General features: G+C 40.0%; 1 non-coding gene across 1 annotated transcript; it reads left to right on the top strand.

The window, feature by feature from the left end:
* Nucleotides 1-8,698: 8,698 nt before the first annotated feature.
* LOC130963803 (small nucleolar RNA R71) lies at nucleotides 8,699-8,802 on the top strand. Its single transcript, XR_009079922.1, has one exon. It is a non-coding gene; the product is annotated as a small nucleolar RNA R71 (small nucleolar RNA).
* Nucleotides 8,803-9,914: the final 1,112 nt, after the last annotated feature.

The raw sequence follows: 9,914 nt of genomic DNA, 5'->3' as shown, positions 1-9,914 counted from the left end.
TTAATTATCTTTTAGCCAATATGGATGCTACTTTGAGTCTTTTGTAATTTTGTGTATTTTAGGTAGCATTCGGCTGGATTTGATGGAGTTTCTGTAGCATAAGAATCAAAGAAGATAGTAGCAAATAGTAACGCGTGCGCATGTCTGATGCGTACACGTGATTTGGCGCTTTCCCTGGCGATGTGTGCGCGTGACTGACGCGTACGCGTGATTTGAAGAATTTCACAGTGATGATGTGCTATAAACTTGATAGCTACGATTTTAGGAAATTGCACGATCGGCAAAAATTCCTTCCGGCAAGTGCACCGGTTATCGTCAAGTAAAAACTCACAATAGAGTGAGGTCGAATCCCACAAGGATTGGTTGAGTGAGCAATTCGGATTAGAAGTGTGTTCTAGTTGAGCGGAATCAAGATTTAGATGAGAATTGCGGAATGTAAAGTTGGCGGGAAACGTAAATGGCAAGAAATTGAATGTGCGGAATCTTAAATTGCATGAATTAAAGAGCGAGAAGCTAAATTGCTGAAATTAAAAGGGGATCGGGGTGATTGCATGAATTTAATTGCAGAATGTAAAGAGAAAGTGGTAGATCAGAAATGGGGAATTCATTGGGTTTCAAGAGATATTGAGATCTCCGAATCAAAACATTTTTATCCCTTCCTCAACCAATGCATTCATTGAATTTTGCTTGGCAATCTTATATGATTGGATCCCAATCCCTTGGCTCACCAATTCTCTCTAAAACAAACAAATTCCCAATCCCTTGGTTTAAATGTTCATAAGAAGAGATGATGTTCGATCACTGATTATACCACACAGTTTCATGAACCACAATTTGGTAGGATTACATGTCACAATATCCATCCAAACCCCAATCCAATTCACTGTGAGAAAGCTTCTCTAGCATGAATCCTCCATTCCTTTCCCAAGGTTCCGAAGGATTCCAATTATGGATAGTTTCTTTCCCAAGACAACTAACCAATGGAATTAGATCGAGAAGCTTTCTAACAAAATTCAAGAGAAAAGATTGAAGAAGAAGATAAAAACTATTAGTGATTCATTGAATTACAATAGAGCTCCCTAACCCAATGAAAGGGGGTTTAGTGAGTCATAGCTCTGAATTCAATTACAAAAAGATGAAAACTAGCAAAATGATCAAAAGTTCTCCGATAAAAGTTCTCTCAAACTTAAATTCTATCCTATTTATACACTTTCTAAATTGAGCTTCTGTTGTGTTTCTTGGGCTTTGAGGCCTTTTCCTGATTTCCTTTTGCCTTGGGTTTATGATCCATAATCCTGATGAGGCTGCTGATCCAATTCTGTAACATTTATTGAGCCAACTTAGTGATAATCAAGTACTGACACATGACTCAACAAATTGAAATTCCAGACTCATCAATTCTTCAGGCCCAATCCCATAAACCATGATATTCAATTGGGTTTCATACCAGAGTACGTTTAAGTTAATGTTTGTGCTCAAATGCTAACTTAAACTGCAATATCTTTGGTCCAGAAACCTTTTCAATTAGTGGCGTTTAAGTTGTAGTTTAAGCTTAAACTGCAACTTAAACGTTGGACACTCCTGGAGGTGATATGAGTCGAACACGTTTAAGCTTCAGTTTAAGGTTAAACTGAAGCTTAAACGTGGAAATGGAAGAAGGCAACCCTGGAGTGTGGAATTGTCAAACACGTTTAAGCTTCAGTTTAAGGTTAAACTGAAGCTTAAACGTGGAAATAGAGGGAAGCCATCCTGGAGGGTAAAGGTCGAACACGTTTAAGCTCCAGTTTAAGCTTAAACTGGAGCTTAAACGTGGAAATGCAAAACGCAACCCTGGAGGAGAATGGTCGAACACGTTTAAGCTCCAGTTTAAGGTTAAACTGGAGCTTAAACGTGGAAATGGCTCCCTGGTGCTTTCAATTTTGGCGTTTAACTTCCAGTTTAAGGTTAAACTGGAGGTTAAACGCCACTTTCAGCCTTTCCTCAGCTTTCATGATTTTGGCATTTAAGCTCCAGTTTAAGCTTAAACTGGAGCTTAAACTCCACATGTGATATTCAAGCTTCCTTTATTGATTTTGTTGCTTCCTTGCCTAGCCTCTTCTTCCCTGAAATCATCCAAACAACTGCATCAAAGTCTTGCAAAATTTCATCAGAAATCTTTCATTCATAGCATTCAAGTAATATAACTAAAAACTCATGAAATTTGCATCAAAATCATACTGTTTGGATGGTTTATTGCTTTGTTATTCATTTAACCATTCTTGGTTACTTTAAGCTCAAGAAAATGCATAAAACAACTAAAACTAACAGAAAAATGCTAGTGAAACTAGCCTAAGATGCCTTGGCATCACAACACCAAACTTAATACTTGCTTGTCCCTAAGCAAGTCCTGAGTTATTTGAGAAGAAAGTATGAAACAGAAAGCAATTACATTGGCTATATTAGCAAGCATTTGAAGTTCATCAGAAGGGTTTTATGCAGAAAGTTGCAGCATCACTTTTTCATTCTGATCAGGTAAGATTATCACTTTTTCATTGCATCCATCAAACACTGCTATGGCCTCTTGTTATTCTTATGTCCTTGGCACTTTTCTCTTCTTTGTTTTTCTTTTTCTTAGAGCTCCTTTGCTCCTTGTTTGCTCAGTGTCATGTGTTGCACAAGCCTTTGGCATTTTCTTTTTCTTATTAGTGCACTACACATATCCACTACAGGCATTTTAGTTCACATTTCTTCTTGAGACATTGGTGCCCAGCACCTCTTTGTGTGACTAAATGTTTTGTATTTAGGTTGCTCTTGATAATGGACTTTTGGTTGATAATCCCGGGTTAGTTAACCCAAGTTACCAAGTGTTGAAACACTCCTCAGAACCTATTCATCCAAGCATATCCTTAATACATAAACACCACAGGCATTTGTCTCAGAAGTTCAAACCATTGGTGCCTAGCTTATTTTCTTAATTTTTTTGCTTTTTGGTTGCCCTTTTTCAGTGGCTTTTTCTTGTTCTTTTTCTTTCTTTTTCATGGCCAAAGACATTTATTCAACAAGATCCATAGACAGTATTCAAACTTCTACACAAAAATGATAATTCTACACTCAATTTCAAGTGATCTGACTAAACAATCAAGCATGCATACCACCACTTAATTCTACTTGATTTGTCACTAACTGAGCCAAGTTACTTTTGTTCAAACTTTTCTTTTATTTTTGGAAACAGAACAAGCATGGCAAGCATTTGTTTAAGAAGGTGAAGTTATATCCAAACATCTAGGCATTCACTTTATTCAAAGCAGTAAACTAACACTCATACTAAAAACTTCACATTCCAGAAAGATTCAACAATTATAGTTTAAACCAGAACAAGCATGCTTTTGTTTGCCTTTTAAAGAATGGTCAAGGAACAACACCACCTTGTGAAATTTCTTGTTTTCTCTTTGTTGCCAGGAAACAATTTGATTTCTCCTTCTTCTCCTAGTTGTTGCTTCATGTTCTTTCTAAGATCCTTGTTTCCTTTCCTGCAAAGAGTGATGAAGTTGCTTGCTTCCCAAGCACTTGAATGGTTAGCTCAACTATGTATGGGCAAGTGTCTGAGTCTTAAGTTGGTGTGTGAACACCAAACTTAGTCTCCTACTTACTCCTCTGTTCTTTGAATCCTTGAATTCTCCTTGGAATGAAGTTGCTGCTAAGGATTTTAAGCATTTCTGTGATTGCTTAGAATGGTTGTTCCTTTCATATAATTCAAAGGTTGTTGTGTTCAGTTGATCTGTATGGTGGAACACCAAACTTAGAGTCACACATTCCCCTTTGAATTATTGATCCACGAATTCATTGTTTGGTGTGAAACACCAAACTTAATTCTTTGCAATGCACAGAAACTACTTCACCTTTTTATTGAAACAAATAAAAGAAACAGCAAGGGAGTATTACCTCAGGTTGGGTTGCCTCCCAACAAGCACTTCTTTAACGTCATTAGCTTGACGGTCAGCTTCAGTTGAGGTGATATTTAACCTTGTCCTTCTCCTCCACATCTCCCAAGTAATGTTTGAGTCTTTGACCATTCACAGTGAAGGTTCGTTGTGACTTTTCTTCCATGATTTCTACTTGTCTATATTGGGAGACCTTGGTGACAAGGAATGGTCCAGACCACCTTGATTTTAGCTTCCCTGGAAATAGCTTCAGCCTAGAATTCTAGAGCAATACTTTTTGTCCCTCTTTAAATTTCCTTGGGGCTATGTTGCTGTCATGCTTCTTCTTTGCTCTTTCTTTGTAAATTTTGGCATTCTCATAAGCTTCAGCTCTGAATGCTTCCAACTCTTGAATTTGCAACATCCTTCTTTCTCCAGCAGCTTTGCTGTCCAAGTTCAAGAGTTTCAAGGCCCAGAATGCCTTGTGCTCCAACTCCAGTGGCAAATGGCAAGCTTTTCCATATACTAGTTGGTAAGGAGACATTCCAATTGGTGTTTTGAAAGCTGTCCTATATGCCCAAAGAGCATCATCTAGCTTAATCGACCAGTCCTTCCTTGAAGTTCCCACAGTCTTTTCCAGGATTCTTTTGAGTTCCCTATTAGATATTTCGGCTTGCCCACTAGTCTGTGGATGGTATGGTGTGGCTACCTTGTGTTTGACTCCATATTTTAGAAGCAATGCCTCTAATGGTTTGTTGCAGAAGTGGCTTCCTCCATCACTGATGATTGCTCTTGGAACCCCAAAACGGCAAAAAATGTGTTTTCTGAGGAAGTTCATGACTACCTTATTATCATTGGTTGGAGTTGCTATTGCTTCAACCCATTTGGAGACATAGTCTACTGCCACAAGAATGTAATTATTTGAGTATGAGGTGGGAAAGGGTCCCATGAAATCTATCCCCCATACATCAAACAATTCAAGTTCCAGAATGAATTGTTGTGGCATTTCATTTCTTCTTGGCAGGTTCCCCGCTTTCTGGCATTCATGGCAGTGCTTCACTAGTTCCTTTGCATCTTTGAAGATAGTGGGCCAATAAAAACCACACTGCAAAACCTTAGCTGCTGTTCTTTCTCCTGCAAAATGTCCTCCATAAGTGGAGCCATGGCAGTCCCATAAGACTTCCCTTCCTTCTTCCTCTGATATGCATCTTCTGAGTATGCCATCCGAACATTTTTTGAACAAGTATGGTTCGTCCCAGATGAAGTATTTGGCATCATTTACCAATTTCTTCCTTTGATGCTTGTTAAATTCCAACGGCAAACTCCCAGTGGCCTTGAAATTTGCTATGTCTGCAAACCAGGGTGCTTTGTGAATTACCATGAGTTGTTCATCAGGAAAGCACTCATTTATATGTGTGCTTTGTGTGCTTCCTTCTTCACATGGTATCCTTGATAAATGGTCTGCCACCTTGTTCTCTACACCCTTCTTGTCTTTGATTTCAATGTCAAATTCCTGCAACAAAAGAACCCATCTAATAAGTCTTGGTTTGGATTCTTGTTTAGCAAGTAAGTATTTTAAAGCTGAATGATCAGTGAAGACAATGACTTTAGATCCAATGAGATAGGATCTAAATTTGTCAAATGCAAAGACTATTGCCAAGAGTTCTTTTTCAGTGGTTGTGTAATTCCTTTGGTTATCATTCAAGACTTTACTGGCATAATAAATCACATGTACCAAATTGTCTTTCCTTTGTCCTAACACTGCCCCAATAGCAAGGTCTGATGCATCACACATCAGTTCAAAAGGTAAGTTCCAATCAGGTGGGGCAATGATAGGTGCAGAGGAAAGTTTTTGCTTCAAAAGTTCATAGGCTAGCATGCAATTTTTATCAAATACAAAGGGTGTATCAGAGACAAACAAGTTACTCAAAGGTTTGGCTATTTTAGAAAAGTCTCTAATAAACCTTCTGTAAAAGCCAGCGTGTCCCAAAAAACTCCTAACTGCCTTGACATTACTTGGTGGAGGTAGTTTTTCAATGAGTTCCACCTTAGCTCTGTCCACCTCAATGCCTCTATTAGAGATTTTGTGGCCAAGGACTATTCCTTCTGTGACCATGAAATGACACTTTTCCCAGTTTAATACTAGGTTGGTCTCTTGGCATCTCTTAAGCACCAAGGCAAGGTGGTGTAGGCAGCTAGGAAAAGAATCTCCAAACACAGAAAAATCATCCATGAAAACCTCAATAAATTTTTCAATCATGTCCGAAAAGATGGACATCATGCATCTTTGGAAAGTGGCAGGTGCATTGCACAATCCAAAGGGCATGCGTCTATAAGCAAAAACTCCATATGGACAAACAAATGATGTTTTCTCTTGATCTCTTGGATCAACTACTATCTGATTATAGCCTGAGTATCCATCCAGAAAGCAATAGTAAGCATGTCCTGCAAGCCTTTCAAGCATCTGATCCATGAATGGGAGTGGGAAATGATCTTTTCTGGTGGCTTCATTGAGCTTCCTGTAGTCTATGCACATCCTCCACCCAGTGACAGTTCTTGTGGGTATGAGTTCGTTCCTCTCATTTGGCACCACAGTTATGCCACCTTTCTTGGGAACTACATGGATGGGACTAACCCATGGGCTATCAGAAATGGGGTAAATTACCCCTGCCTGCCATAACTTCATGACCTCCTTTTGTACCACTTCTTTCATGACGGGATTCAATCTTCTCTGAGCTTGAATGGAGGGTCTAGCATCCTCTTCTAACAAGATTTTATGCATGCATATGGATGAACTTATCCCCTTCAAATCAGCTAGGGTCCATCCAATGGCATCTTGATGAGTTTGTAGCACCTTGATCAATTCTTCTTCCTGTTCTTGGCTCAGGGCAGAGCTAATGATAACAGGATGGCTCTCATCACTACCCAAGTATGCATACTTGAGATTAGGGGGCAATGCTTTGAGCTCAGGTTTTGGTGCTTCCTTCTCTTCTTTCACTCTCTCTGGCATGCTTGGCATGGTTGTTTCAGCAGCCTTGATGTCACTAACTTCAATATCCTTGGTGAACTCTTCCTCTGCCACTTCCTTTGTTGTTTCCTCAAAGGTTTCTTGTACTGCAATGTCCACTACATCCACCCTCATGCATTCCTTTAGTGATTCTGATGGATAGCTCATTGCCTTGAATACGTTAAACACCAATTGCTCATCATGTAGTCTAAGAGTGAGTTCACCCTTTTGGACATCTATGATGGCTCCAGCAGTAGCCAGGAAGGGTCTTCCCAGGATTATCGAAGCTTTGGCTTCTTCCTCCATATCTAACACCACAAAATCAGCAGGAAATATAAAATCTCCCACTTTCACCAACAAATCCTCAACTATCCCATGAGGGAATTTAAAAGTTCGATATGCCAATTGGAGGGCCATTCTTGTTGGTTTGGCTTCCTCAATCTTCATTCTTCTCATCATTGTTAGAGACATCAAATTGATACTGGCCCCTAAGTCACACAGGGCCTTCTCCACCATGACTTCTCCTATGATGCAGGGGATTTGGAAACTGCCTGGATCCTTCAATTTCTGAGGCAATTTGTGTTGAATGATGGCACTGCATTCTTCAGTCAACAACACAGTTTCCTCATTTCTCCAGCTTCTCTTCTTGGTCATTAATTCCTTTAAGAATTTTGCATAGAGTGGCATTTGCTCTATTGCCTCAGCAAACGGAATGTTGATTTGAAGCTTCTTGAAAATCTCCAAAAATCTGGAGAATTGGCCATCCTTTTCACTTTTCATCAAACGTTGAGGATATGGTGCTTTGGGTGTATAAGGCTTCAGGACCTCTTTTTCTTTTTCTTTTGTTGCAGACGGTGTAAAAGATTGTCCCTGTTCTTTGTCTCTCACATTTTCCTTTGCTTCATCCTCTGTGGTTTCCTTTGAGATCTCCTTTAGCTTCTTTCCACTTCTGAGGGTTATGGCCTTACATTCTTCCCTTGCAATAACCTTGGCAGCATGAGAAACGCTTGGCCCAGGGGTTTGCTTAGACAAATACCCAATTTGATTTTCTAACTTCTGGATGGCAGCTCCTTGGTTTTGCAAGTTAGAATTTACTTCTTCCTTAAAGGCTTTCAATTCGGTTATGTCTTGACCCATGGTTGCAAGCATTCTTTCTATCCTGTTTAATTGATCTTGAAATTGTTGGTTCGGCTTAGGTTGGGCAGGTTGATTATTTTGGCCATGATATGGTGGTTGGGAGTAGGTGTTTTGTGTGGCTTGGTATGATTTTTGGTTGGAGTTTTGGTATGTGGAATTGTTATGTTGGTTGGGGTTGTAAGGTTTGTGGTTTTGTGGTTGGGTTTGCTGGTTTCCCCACCCAAAGTTTGGGTGGTTTTTCCAGCCTGGGTTGTAAGTGTTGGAATGTGGATCATATGGTTGCCTTTGTTGATTTCCCACATAGTTGGCCTCTTCCCAATCACCTCCTTCAGTGCTTACCTCCTCTTGATCTTGTGTGTGTATTGCAGCCACTTGATTTGTTCCTAATTTCCTGGTGAGCTCTGCTAGTTGCTTGGCAAACACCTTGTTTTGGGCTAGAATTGTATCAACATGGTTCAGCTCCATGACTCCCTTAGTGTTGTGTCTCTCTGAAGCATAGTAGTACTCATTCTCAGCCACTGTCTCAATCACTTCAATGGCTTCTTCCACAGTCTTTTTCCTGTTCAATGAACCTCCTGATGAATGGTCTACAGCCTTCCTTGATTCATAAGAAAGTCCATCATAGAAAATATGCAATTGCACCCAGTCATGGAACATGTCTGGTGGGCATTTCCTTGTCAACTCCTTGAACCTCTCCCATGCCTCGTAGAGAGTTTCACCATCTTGTTGTCTAAAAGTCTGAACCTCAGATCGAAGCCTATTGACCTTTTGTGGGGGGTAGAAACGTGCCAGAAACTTGCTTTCCACCTCATCCCAGGTTGTTAGGCTTCCCCTTGGGAATGATTCCAGCCACTTAGCTGCCTTGTCCCTAAGTGAAAATGGGAACAAGAGCAGTTTATAGGCATCTTCCTGGACTCCATTGGACTTCACAGTGTCGCAAATTCTCAGGAATTTTGTGAGATGTTGGTTTGGATCTTCATTAGCACTCCCACCAAATGAACAATGATCCTCCACCAGTGATATTAGCTGTGGTTTGAGTTCAAAATTGTTGGCCTGAATGGGTGGTTTCTGAATGCTGCTACCACAATTCCCAGAGGTTGGGTTTATGTATGAACTAAGAACCCTCCTCTCGGGAATGGCATTGTTTCCATCAGCTCTCTCATGGTTGTGAACTTCTCTATCCATGTTGAGATCTAGAGCTTCCTCAAAATTATCCTTAGATTCTCCTTCAGATTCTTCTTCTCCCAGTACTCTCTTCCCTCTTGCTTCCCTTCTAAGTTTATGAAGGGTCCTCTCTGGTTCGGTATATGGATGAGTTGATGTCTCTCCTCTCCTACCTGTCATACACGAACACAGCACAGGCAACAAACAAGTGAAATACTCTTGGTTAATGGAAGAGTATGGTTAGAGCAATTGAGGAATTAATTCAAATAGTTAGTGAGTCAGTGAGTTAGTTGCTTGAATTTAAAGGCATAAAGAAAGAAAGCAAGTAACAGAGTGCAGAAATTAAAATTCAACAAGTAACTTGAACTGAATTAACAAAACAAGAAAAATGCTCAATCTAGTTAACTTCCAATTTGAGAATTGTCAATCGAAAACCAAACCCTGGCAACGGCGCCATAAACTTGATGTGCTATAAACTTGATAGCTACGATTTTAGGAAATTGCACGATCGGCAAAAATTCCTTCCGGCAAGTGCACCGGTTATCGTCAAGTAAAAACTCACAATAGAGTGAGGTCGAATCCCACAAGGATTGGTTGAGTGAGCAATTCGGATTAGAAGTGTGTTCTAGTTGAGCGGAATCAAGATTTAGATGAGAATTGCGGAATGTAAAGTTGGCGGGAAACGTAAATGGCAAGAAATTGAAAGT

This window comes from Arachis stenosperma, chromosome 2 (assembly GCF_014773155.1).
Source record: "Arachis stenosperma cultivar V10309 chromosome 2, arast.V10309.gnm1.PFL2, whole genome shotgun sequence".
NCBI lineage: Eukaryota > Viridiplantae > Streptophyta > Magnoliopsida > Fabales > Fabaceae > Arachis > Arachis stenosperma.
This window is presented reverse-complemented; position numbering and strand designations above follow the sequence as displayed.